The 10207-nt window shown below is 38.6% G+C and overlaps 1 protein-coding gene across 14 annotated transcripts in view; it reads right to left on the reverse strand.

Moving 5' to 3' along the window:
- ALPK1 (alpha kinase 1) overlaps positions 1–6845 on the reverse strand; it is a 137735-nt gene extending 130890 nt beyond the window's left edge. For all 14 annotated transcript variants that reach the window (XM_057705119.1, XM_057705127.1, XM_057705125.1 and 11 more), the window contains exon 1: positions 6697–6845. The gene's annotated coding sequence lies outside the window, so the exon portion shown is untranslated. The remainder of the gene's footprint in view (positions 1–6696) is intronic.
- Between the last annotated feature and the right edge of the window lie 3362 nt (positions 6846–10207).

Consider the following 10207-nt stretch of genomic DNA (forward strand, 5'->3'; position numbering starts at 1 on the left):
CGGGGTTACTGGAAGGGATACATATTTAGGGGAAAATGTGGCCAGGGGAACTCCCTGGTTCCCTCACGTCCACTTAGCCTTTCACTTCCTATGTCTGCAACTTCAGTCTAAAAAGTTTTTCCTCTAACAACCATGACTTGGGGGAGTTACGGTGGAATTTCTGAAACCTGTTGCATAATAAGTAATGCACTTTGACTTCCTTTTTCACATACAGTGGCTACTAGCTTCCAAGTGAAAGGTATTACCAGCCTACTGGATGCCTCCCAGTAGTCTTGATCAAGAAGTAGTTAAATCGTAAAAGTCCTGAAGGTTGTGCCACAGTTATATATTTTTTAAGAATCTAGATTTTTGAAATAGTTTATTATGAGAGCAAAACTTGTAGAAAATTTGGAGAAAAATATGGTAAAAAAGGAAATAAGAATTACCTATGGTCTCACTAATAAATAAGTACTACAAATATTTTGATATCATTGTTTCTGTGCATAGTTATATTTATAATGAAGTTTAAAAAAGTGCAAGTTTTCCAGATTTAAAGTATTCTTTGACTATAATTAAGCAGTCTGATTTTTGCCTCTCAGTTGTGATGTCTGGGTATATTCAGAAGTGATTTAACAAAATCTGATGACACTGCACACATTTTGGTGGCACTTCCTTTCACTATGTCCTATGTTTAACTTAGGGATGGTTTCTGCATGTGTTATCTCCTGGTCTTCTTCCAGCCTTACTTTAGAACTAGACATCCTCACCACTCTGTCTGCCCCCCACCACCCACCTAACACAGATAACTAATCCCAATCCTCAGCAGTGAGTGTTAACTTTTACCAACATTTTCTTAGGAAAAGATCTCTCCTATCATGTATAGGGGAGGCATGGTGCACTTAACAGCAGGATGCAGACGCCTGGAATAAAGCCAGAAGCTCCTTCGGAGTTATCTGTTCAAGTCAGGAAGGCACCTGAAGGACAGACACAGCTGCAGGTACTGGGGAAAGTCTGGTCTGGCAGGTACGTTATCTCACTTAGGAGGCATGTGAAGAGAAGACTGGCAGAGTTCTAGCAAATGGTTGGAATTAGAGGTGGAGAACACGTATTGCATGAGGTAGAGTAATGGAGTCACGCTAACAGCACAGCAAAGAGGTGAAAATAATAATTATTACCATTTATTAAGCAAATATGACAAATAATAGTACCTGGCTCACAAAACTGTAGTGTCTGTTAAAAAAGATAATGTATATAAACCTTGCAGCAACAAGACTGACATGCAGCAGTGCTCCCTTATCCACAGGGGATCGGTTCTAAGCCACTCCAGTGGATGCCTGAAACCATTTTAAAGCAGAACAAGGAAATTTAAGTGTAAAATTCTCTTTCTCTGTCCATTCGGACCTCCTCCCTCCCCCTTTAGTATGCAGTGTTCACCCGCATTATACATTAACCAGACCTCCTCAAAGGTGGGAATACCTGCTCAACCGCAAAGATCATTTTTTTTCCCTATCTTCAATGCTAAAAATGTCTTCTTCTTAGCTTGACTGTTAACTGAATTTTTATTGACAGTACCGAACCCTATATATACCCTACATACACATCTATGACAAAGTTTAATTTATAAACTAGGCACAGTAAAAGATTAACAACAATAACTAATAATAAACTAGAACAAGTGTAACAATACACTGTAAACGACGTTGTGTGAAAGTGGTCTCTCTTTCTCAAAATATCTTTCTGCACAAATTTGATGGCTTTCTCTTTTAATTACGCACTATGCCTGAAATAGCTGCAGTTTGAGGTGTGACAGCAAAACCAGCACAAATTTCATCTTCTTTCTTTACAATTTCACGAATAGGCGATTCATCCTTACCATAGATCTTAGCAAATTCAGCATGTAATTTTTTTTCCTTTTCTTATGAATTTGGGAACTTTCACCTTTTCACTCAGAGGAAGCACTTCACGGCTTCTCTTCGGCATGTTCGAAGTGCCAGCATCAGTACTCTGGCTCTTTAGGGCCACTATTAAGTAAAATAAGGGTGAGGAAGGCAGACACCCCAACGCCCCCACAGTCGGTCTGGTGACCAAGATGGCTCTTAGGTGAGTAACGAGCGGCTATGATTCACGAGATTCACGCCCCGGCCAGACAGCGCGAGATTTCCTCACACTACTCAGAAGGGTGGGCAATTTAAACTTAAGAATTGTTCATTTCTGAAAACTTTCATTTCCTGTTTCCAGATGGAGAGAGTAACTAAAACCATGGAAAGCAAAACCATAGATAAAGGGGGATGACTGTACAGAATATGTTCAATAAATATGCATTAATGAATAATGAGTACTTATTAGTAACTGTATTTAGCACTGGTGAACAGATTGAGTGTCCTTTGTGGTCAGTAGGGAAGAGATCTGCTTCCTTGGCTTCTTAAACCTTTAGATACTGCCTATTTATGAATTCCCTGAACTCTGTGATCTGTTCAGGTTGGATCCCAACCACACAGTAAGTCTCTTGCTCCCAAGCTCTTTCCATTCATCACACATGAGGATACCTGGGTTTTAATTCTGGCTCTGTCACAAACCAGTTGTATGAATTTAGGCAAGTCACCTTTCCCTGCTAGCCCTCAACGTCCTCACCTCTAAAATTAGGAGGGGTTTAGAGATTATCATACTAAGTGAAGTAAATCAGACAGAGAAATACATATCATATGATATCACTTATATGTGGAATCTAAAAAATGATATAAATGAATGTATTTACAAAGCAGAACAGACTCACAGACTTAGAAGACAAAATTTATGGTTACCAAAAGGGAAAGGTGGGGGGGAGAGGGATAAATTAGGAGGTTGGGATTAACATATACACACTACTATATATAAAATAGATAATCAACAAGGACCTACTGTATAGCACAGGGAACTCTACTCAATAGTCTGTAATAACCTATATGGGAAAAGAATCTGAGAAACAATAGATACATGTATATGTATTAACTACATCACTTTACTGTACACTTGGAACTAACAAAACATTGTAAATCAACTATACTCCAATACAAAATAAGTTTGTTTTAAATGTTAGGAAAAGAAAAAAATTTAAAAAATAAAATTAGGGAGTTTGCTAAGGTCTCTAAAGTCCTTTCCAACTATGATTCTGTAATGCTATTTCCACCTCTCAAAATTCAGCAGCAAGTAACTGAAGATCAGTGTCAGCCTGGTCTGCTAGCATAGGAGCTACATGGTCTCCAAGGGACTTAGCTTAGAATTATTTCCTCCCTAGAATGAATTCCCAAAAAGAATTGCCAATATGACCATTTTAATGGTGACTGGCACATATGATGATATGTTAATGGCCCTTGACCTAGATGATGTTTACCATGCCCTCCCCAACTCCCACCCTTCAGCCCCAACTCAACCCCCACTTCAGAGATAATGGTGTCTCAATGAAACCAACAGAATGGAGCTATAATGCTTACTCTGGGATAATTCACCCTCTTTATGATTCTTATCTCAAAAAAATATTAGCTACGTTCTGCATCTCTTCAATTTTATGACAATTCATGAGGACTGCAGGTCTGATAAAGTTTGATAAAGCATTCTTTATCTATATTTTGTACATCTATAATTAGAAAATTCAACAGATTATATTATCAGTTGAGCTCTGTAACCAAGGACCAGTGAAGTTCAAAGATACTACACTGGTTCAGAAAATATCCACTTCTTAAGCACATTACGGCAGTATTTCCAAAACTTTGGCCATTTACATTTGAAGTAGAGAGTAAATTATTGCTAGGATAATTTAAAGTATTTTGTTTCTCTTGAGGCTGCAGGTAGACAGGATCTGGACAAAGGAGGTGGGAAGAGAGAAGTAAATTATTTTGGTCAGTGGAAATAAAGACTTGACTTGGCATTTGTTTAGGTCTGATGTGTCTTCCAAGTGGCAAATTAACCTACACCCACCCTTACCCAAAATAATGCACACCATACAGTCATGTAATCTGCTGACGCCACTCAGACCTAGGGGCGCACAGCTTCTGTGGTACAATTACTAATGCTCTTTTCGGTTCACTTGAATTTGAGGTCAAGGAGGAAAGAGGAGAAACAAAAGAATCTTGAGACTTTGCTTGAGACTAAGCATCATGTATAGACTTGTACAGCAACAGTGATTACATGTGAGGAATTAAAAATGTTCTTAACAATGAAGTATCAGCCAACCAAAAACAGATATTGTTTCTCATAGGAGTACCAGCTGCGCTAAGGAAAAAGAAAAGGCAGAGGGAGACAGAAGCAGAGATTCCATTATGTTATGACATCAAGTCCCCTCCTTTCTGATCCTGCCTCTCTTTGCGCCCTCACCCACCTGCAAATTCCAAACAATTCTAAAGGTTTTAATCTGTGGCTTTCCAAAGTTATCTGAACTCCTAATTTTATTTTATTTTATTTTTTTAAATTTTATTTATTATTTTTTGGGGGGGTACACCAAGTTCAATCAGCTGTTTTTATACACAAATCCCGTATTCCCTCCCTTCCTTGACTCCCCCCTCCCCGAGTCCCCCCCACCCTCCCCGCCCCAGTCCTCCAAGGCATCTTCCATCCTCGAGTTGGACTCCCTTTGTTATACAACTTCCCACTGACTATCTGTTTTACAGTTGGTAGTATATATATGTCTGTGCTACTCTCTTGCTTCGTCTCAGCTTCCCCTGCACCCCCTGCCCCCTCCCAAACCTCGAGTTCTCCAGTCCATTCTCTGCATCTGCATCCTTGTTCTTGTCACTGAGTTCATCAGTACCATTTTTAGATTCCGTATATATGAGTTAGCATACAATATTTGTCTTTCTCTTTCTGACTTACTTCACTCTGTATGACAGACTGTAGTGAACTCCTAATTTTAAACGCTGAAGTTGGTTAATGAAACGACTCTTTTGAATAGGAATACGAAAGATTTTTTTTTTTTTTTAGATACTACTACGTAATGCTTCTCTACATCCACCATTCCCCTCAGTTCTTCCCAAATGAGAAGAGCAATTCTCCAGCCTTATCTGTTTCCTGGCAAAATTACTGAGGCCATCATAAAAGTGATAGTTTCTGTCATCACTGCCTCTGTATTCCAGGCAAACCTCCCAAGGTTAATTTTTCAAATAAGAAATCCCAACTCCTTTAATCAAACATCTCGATTCAGTGATAAGTAAAGCCAGATGTTCACTAGCTGCCGGGAGCCGTCCGGGGATTGCCTAAAGGCTCAGGCAAGGCCGAGCACTTCGGGAATAGCCTGCAAGGCGGGAATTCCGATGAAGGCACCTTCGGTTCGGGAGAGCTGCAAAGCAGGCATCTTGGAAGTACCGGAGTTCCCCGAGATTTAGTTTCACTATGAGTTTCCTCTGTTTACTTCTCTTTCTAGGAATGATGAGCTGTCTGGGTGAGGGGCGCCAACGCTGCCTTCAAGAATGGTGGCTACCCCCCACTTTCTTGGTGTTGTGGAAATTCTATGGGCCGCAAACAAATCACATGTAGACCCTTAGGGGGCCCGGGTAATGGAGGAATGTTTAAACTTATTATCCCCACCCTTGGGCCATGCTGGCAATTCGGCCGTAATGGGCCATGCATTGTGATCAGGAATGCTGCCTCACCCAATCACAATTATCCCAAACCTCTGAAGTGAGGGTCAGTCAAACTAAAGTTGCCTATAAAATATCCCATGCACTCTCCCCTTATAAGAACAGAATATTACGGGTATCTATGTTATGTCCATGTCCTGTATGTCTGCTGTCACGTAGCATAGAGAATGTAGTTCACTAATTAAGCTTAACCTGCTAACAATGTGTCTGTCACTTCAAGCCTGGGCGCCTGAGAGGCCTGCCCTTAGAGATTGTTATCCTGTGCTCCCCTCCCCCTTGTAACCACTGGAGGGTTAAAACAAGAATGGTGATGTAAAGCACGGGGAAAAAATGTTTGATTGTTTATGGACAAGAACGCGAAGAACTGATAAGAACTAATGATTACATAGAAGACTCATCACCTGAATAAGGACTGGCCTCCGGCGGAGTCATTGGGACATTTGGGGGAGGGATATGGGGCCCCTAATGGAAAAATCCACATAACAAGATGTAAGATATATAAGACCAGAGCAAAAATTAAAGTCACTCTCTTACTCTCACACTCTCTCACACTCTCACTCTCTCTCTCTCTCTCCTGTCTCTGTCTCTTTTTTTCTCGCCGACTCTACCCCTCCCAAGGGACTCCCTGGATCCTGCCTGGGCTGGACCCCGGCAACTAGCAGCTGTAGCAAGCCTCATAACTGAAGTACTTTATTATTTAAACCTTTTCTTTTTTTTTCTGCGGCGCAGAGCAGGCGTGCCAAATCTTAGTTCCCGGACGAGGGCTGGAACCTGCGCCCCCTGCAGTGGAAGCACAGTCTTAACCACTGGACCTCCAGGGACGTCCCCATTATTTAAACTTTTAAAAGAAACTAATTCCTTTTCTCCTCTTCCTAATAACCTAACTTTCTAACTTTACTGCTTGTAGGTGGTCCTTCTCCCCCCCCCCCCCCCCCCCCGCCTTTCTAGGGAGTTTTCAGAAATGCAAATGGCTCCAAAGTTATTTAAATTTAGAGAAGACCACCAGGTGGGAAAAGGGTCACAATTTAAGAAAATATATCCTTAAAAATTATGCCATCTTTTATACCCACACCTACTGCGTTTTTGTCATTAAAAGGCTGATACTCACCTTTATCTCGAAGAGGAAACACTTTAAAACCAGCAAATCTAACTCTGAAAAAAATCAATTATAGCACAAACTCCCTGAAATATACTGTTTCTCACAAATGGCCTCCGTTTCAGGAAGTAGGAACTTGAAATAAAACATAGCCTGTTATTGTCTCAGAGTATGGTTGTGTAATTCAACTCCGGGACTTTCAGCAGTTCTGCACCATAAGACACGCCCCTTTAGGAATTGCTTTAGTGAAAGGTATTCTGGGAGTTGTATTACTACAGAAAAGTTCCTTCTTCTAAAGAAAGTGCAAGAAAACTCCTTATTTGGACTAAGTCAGAATGGAAAGCCAGGAAAGAGACTGTTAGAAAGAAACAGTGAACATGACAATGTTTTTGATCCATTATCAAAAGAAATTCATGTTACGGCTCCATTCGGATCTCCATCTATTTGAAGAATTAGTGTGCAGAAATGAGCTTACTGTCATAAGGACACCTATATTACCAAGTTTTTTGAATTGAAAAATGAAGTTGGAATTTATCTCATAGAAAATCCTATTGGGCTGATTGGTTTAACAGTGAGGACTGTCAACTTGTGTTACATAGCGGGCATGCCCCTTCAATCTAAATCTGTGGCACCAAATCTTGACAAAAAATATCAAAAGTACATGAAGAGATTTTAAATGTTTAACAACATTTTATTGGAAAAGTTGTTGCCGTCAACAATATTTTAATTTTCTCAGTCCTTTTTGAGTCTGCTGGGTTAAAGAAGTGACTTCTCCGGTGAAGGAGTAAGATTTCATTAGTAGTAGTTTGATGTCTTGGTAAAGCCTTTTTGATATAGTTCCCCAAAATTGAGAAACTGAAAGATGAATAAGTGGGTGACAGCTCTTTCGAAAGGTTGGATGGTTTCCAACTCTGCTTCCCAACAAAATAGAAAAACTATTCAGCTACTAAGTATTTAAAGTACTAAATACTCAGTATTTAGACAACTTAAAATTTTTTTATGATAGATCACTATGTAATTCTTAATATATAACCTTAGAAGAAGTTCAAGTAACCAAATGACTTTGTATATCAAAATTCTTTCTATCTCCTTTTATTTATGTAAAGAGTCCCTCTTTTCCTTGTATGCATTTTTTTTTGTAGAATGCTGGTTTATTCTAGCTTTCAGTAACATTCATCCATGAACTAATTTTTAAAAACCCCATAAATCTCATTGAGAAATGCATTTTCCATAAAATCTTATTCTGTTTAATAGTTATTCATCAGAATATATCATTTATTTTTGTTTTTCTAATCTACTACGAATTCACAATACTTGTAATGTATAACTCAACATTTAAAAAATTAACACATAAAGTCTATGGCCAGAGGAAATAAAAGTGAAATTTAAAATGTTTAATTTTAATATCCACATGTTTTTATTGTAAAGAAATGATTTTTTTTTTTTGGCCGCACAACTTGGGGGATCTTAGTGCCCCAACCCAAACCCTCGGCAGTGAAAGTGCAGAGTCCTAACCACTGAACGGCCAGGGAATTCCCAAGTGATATGATTAAAGTAACTTCCAAGCATATAAACTAATAATATTAGAGGAAAATTCTATGGAGAAAGTGGAATGAAAATAAAAGTTTAAGGAGATGAATCATATAAACTTTACAGTTGTTAAACTTGTACATGTACAAGAACTTGTGCATGTGCTTTTAAATGGATGATGAGGTCATCAAATCACTAGCATATATAATTTCCATTGGATACATCTATAAAAGTTACTAAACATCTGACTTAGATCCTTCACAATTATTTAAAGTAATGATAAAAGATGAATATCAACTTAAAAACGTGAGAGTTGTTTTTCTAAAATTCTGTTTGAGATTAAATGAGCAAAAATGTTAGAAATTTAGTATTCTAAAGCCTAAAAGAGGGCATTGGCTACTTGGGAATGGAAAGAGAGAAAAGGGTACTGATACTTTTATCATCCTCATTGGAGAGATACAGTGAGGCATTTATCTTCCATATTATCTGGACAACAGTTGATCTGTCTTCAATGGGGATTTCTGGTAGAATTCCCAGAGCCATGGAAACACAAAGATAGTATTCTTCTTTATGATCACAATGTTGAGCGTTAGGAAGATTTCAAAGACAAAAATTCTCTGAGATGGAACTCTAATAACGCAAACCTTAAGTATTGTTAGTGAGATGTACGCTCATAAAAGAAGTACATGATATACTTAGAAAAACTGGTTGCACCATCATATTCATTTTTATTTTCTAGGTTTGACTATTTTCTAATCTTGATTATAAATCGCTGAAACAAGCTGCTACCATTCATTTGTTCAAATAACATGTTTAGAGTATTTATATTGTGCCAAGTGTTACATTGGTGCCATGGTTTCGGACTGACCACGTAAGAAATACCCTTAAGGCAATCACAGTGAGACATAGATTGGTGGATATATGGCTAGAAATTACCTGGAAAGATAGGTGTTAGCTCATAATATGAGAGATTTGTGTTTCATTCTAAGGAGTTTGAACTTTTATCTCGAAAACATTGGGGAATCATAGAAAATTTTAAGCAATATAGTAATAAAATCATATAACTATTTTAGAAAGAACACTCATTGTAGTAGGAAGGTTGGATTATGGAACAAGGTTTATTCCAGGGGAAGATCATGGTGGTGGATGGATTAGAAGGCAAGACTGGAGTTAGGAAATTGAGTTAGAAGACTACTGCACTGGTCTATACAGTGGTGATGACTAGACTTAATAAGAATAACAGTAGAAATAAAAAGTAGAAAGAAATATTCAGGAGATAGACGCACAGGCCTGGGTGAGAGACATAGAAGTATGGGTAAATGACTTAGAGGCTATCAAAAAATTAATAACTGTAGTTAGAGATTACCAAGGGAGGATGTGAAAAGTCACAAAGAGCAAGTGTGGTAATATCAGTATTCATGCAGGAAGAGAGGAGATGGGGAAAGAACGTGTAGATCATAGCAGAAAAAACAAAACAAAATTATGCTCTAAAAACAGGACTGGCTATATAATCTGTGGGATCTTTTGTCCAAAAATTAAGAATTTCAAGATGGCAACATCAGAGCCAGGCATGAGGCCCTGAGTATGGGGCCCTGTGCCACTGCCCAAGTTACACCCCCATGAAGCCAGCCCTTTCTAAAAGCCAGGTAGGTTAGAATGATGGAGTTGTTGGGTCATATTTCAATGAAGTGAGAGTGGTCAACAGTACTAAATGATACAGAGAAATGAAAAAGGATGAGGATAGAAAAGTGTCCATTGGCTTGGCAAGTAGGTCAAGCATAGCTTTAGCAAGAACAAATTCAGTGGAGTGGTGGTAGAAAGCAGATGAAATATTTTTAAAGTCATAGTAAGATAGAGTAGAAAAAGAATCTCTTTGTCTTAGCCTAGATTAAATAAAATACCTAGGTGGAGCCTATTTTTGGAGGGGATTACACTCCTTGCAAAGCTCTTCAGTGATGGAGCACTATGAGCTCAAGACCAACTTAACCCTTTT

This window comes from Hippopotamus amphibius, chromosome 13, assembly GCF_030028045.1.
Source record: "Hippopotamus amphibius kiboko isolate mHipAmp2 chromosome 13, mHipAmp2.hap2, whole genome shotgun sequence".
Taxonomy (NCBI): domain Eukaryota; kingdom Metazoa; phylum Chordata; class Mammalia; order Artiodactyla; family Hippopotamidae; genus Hippopotamus; species Hippopotamus amphibius.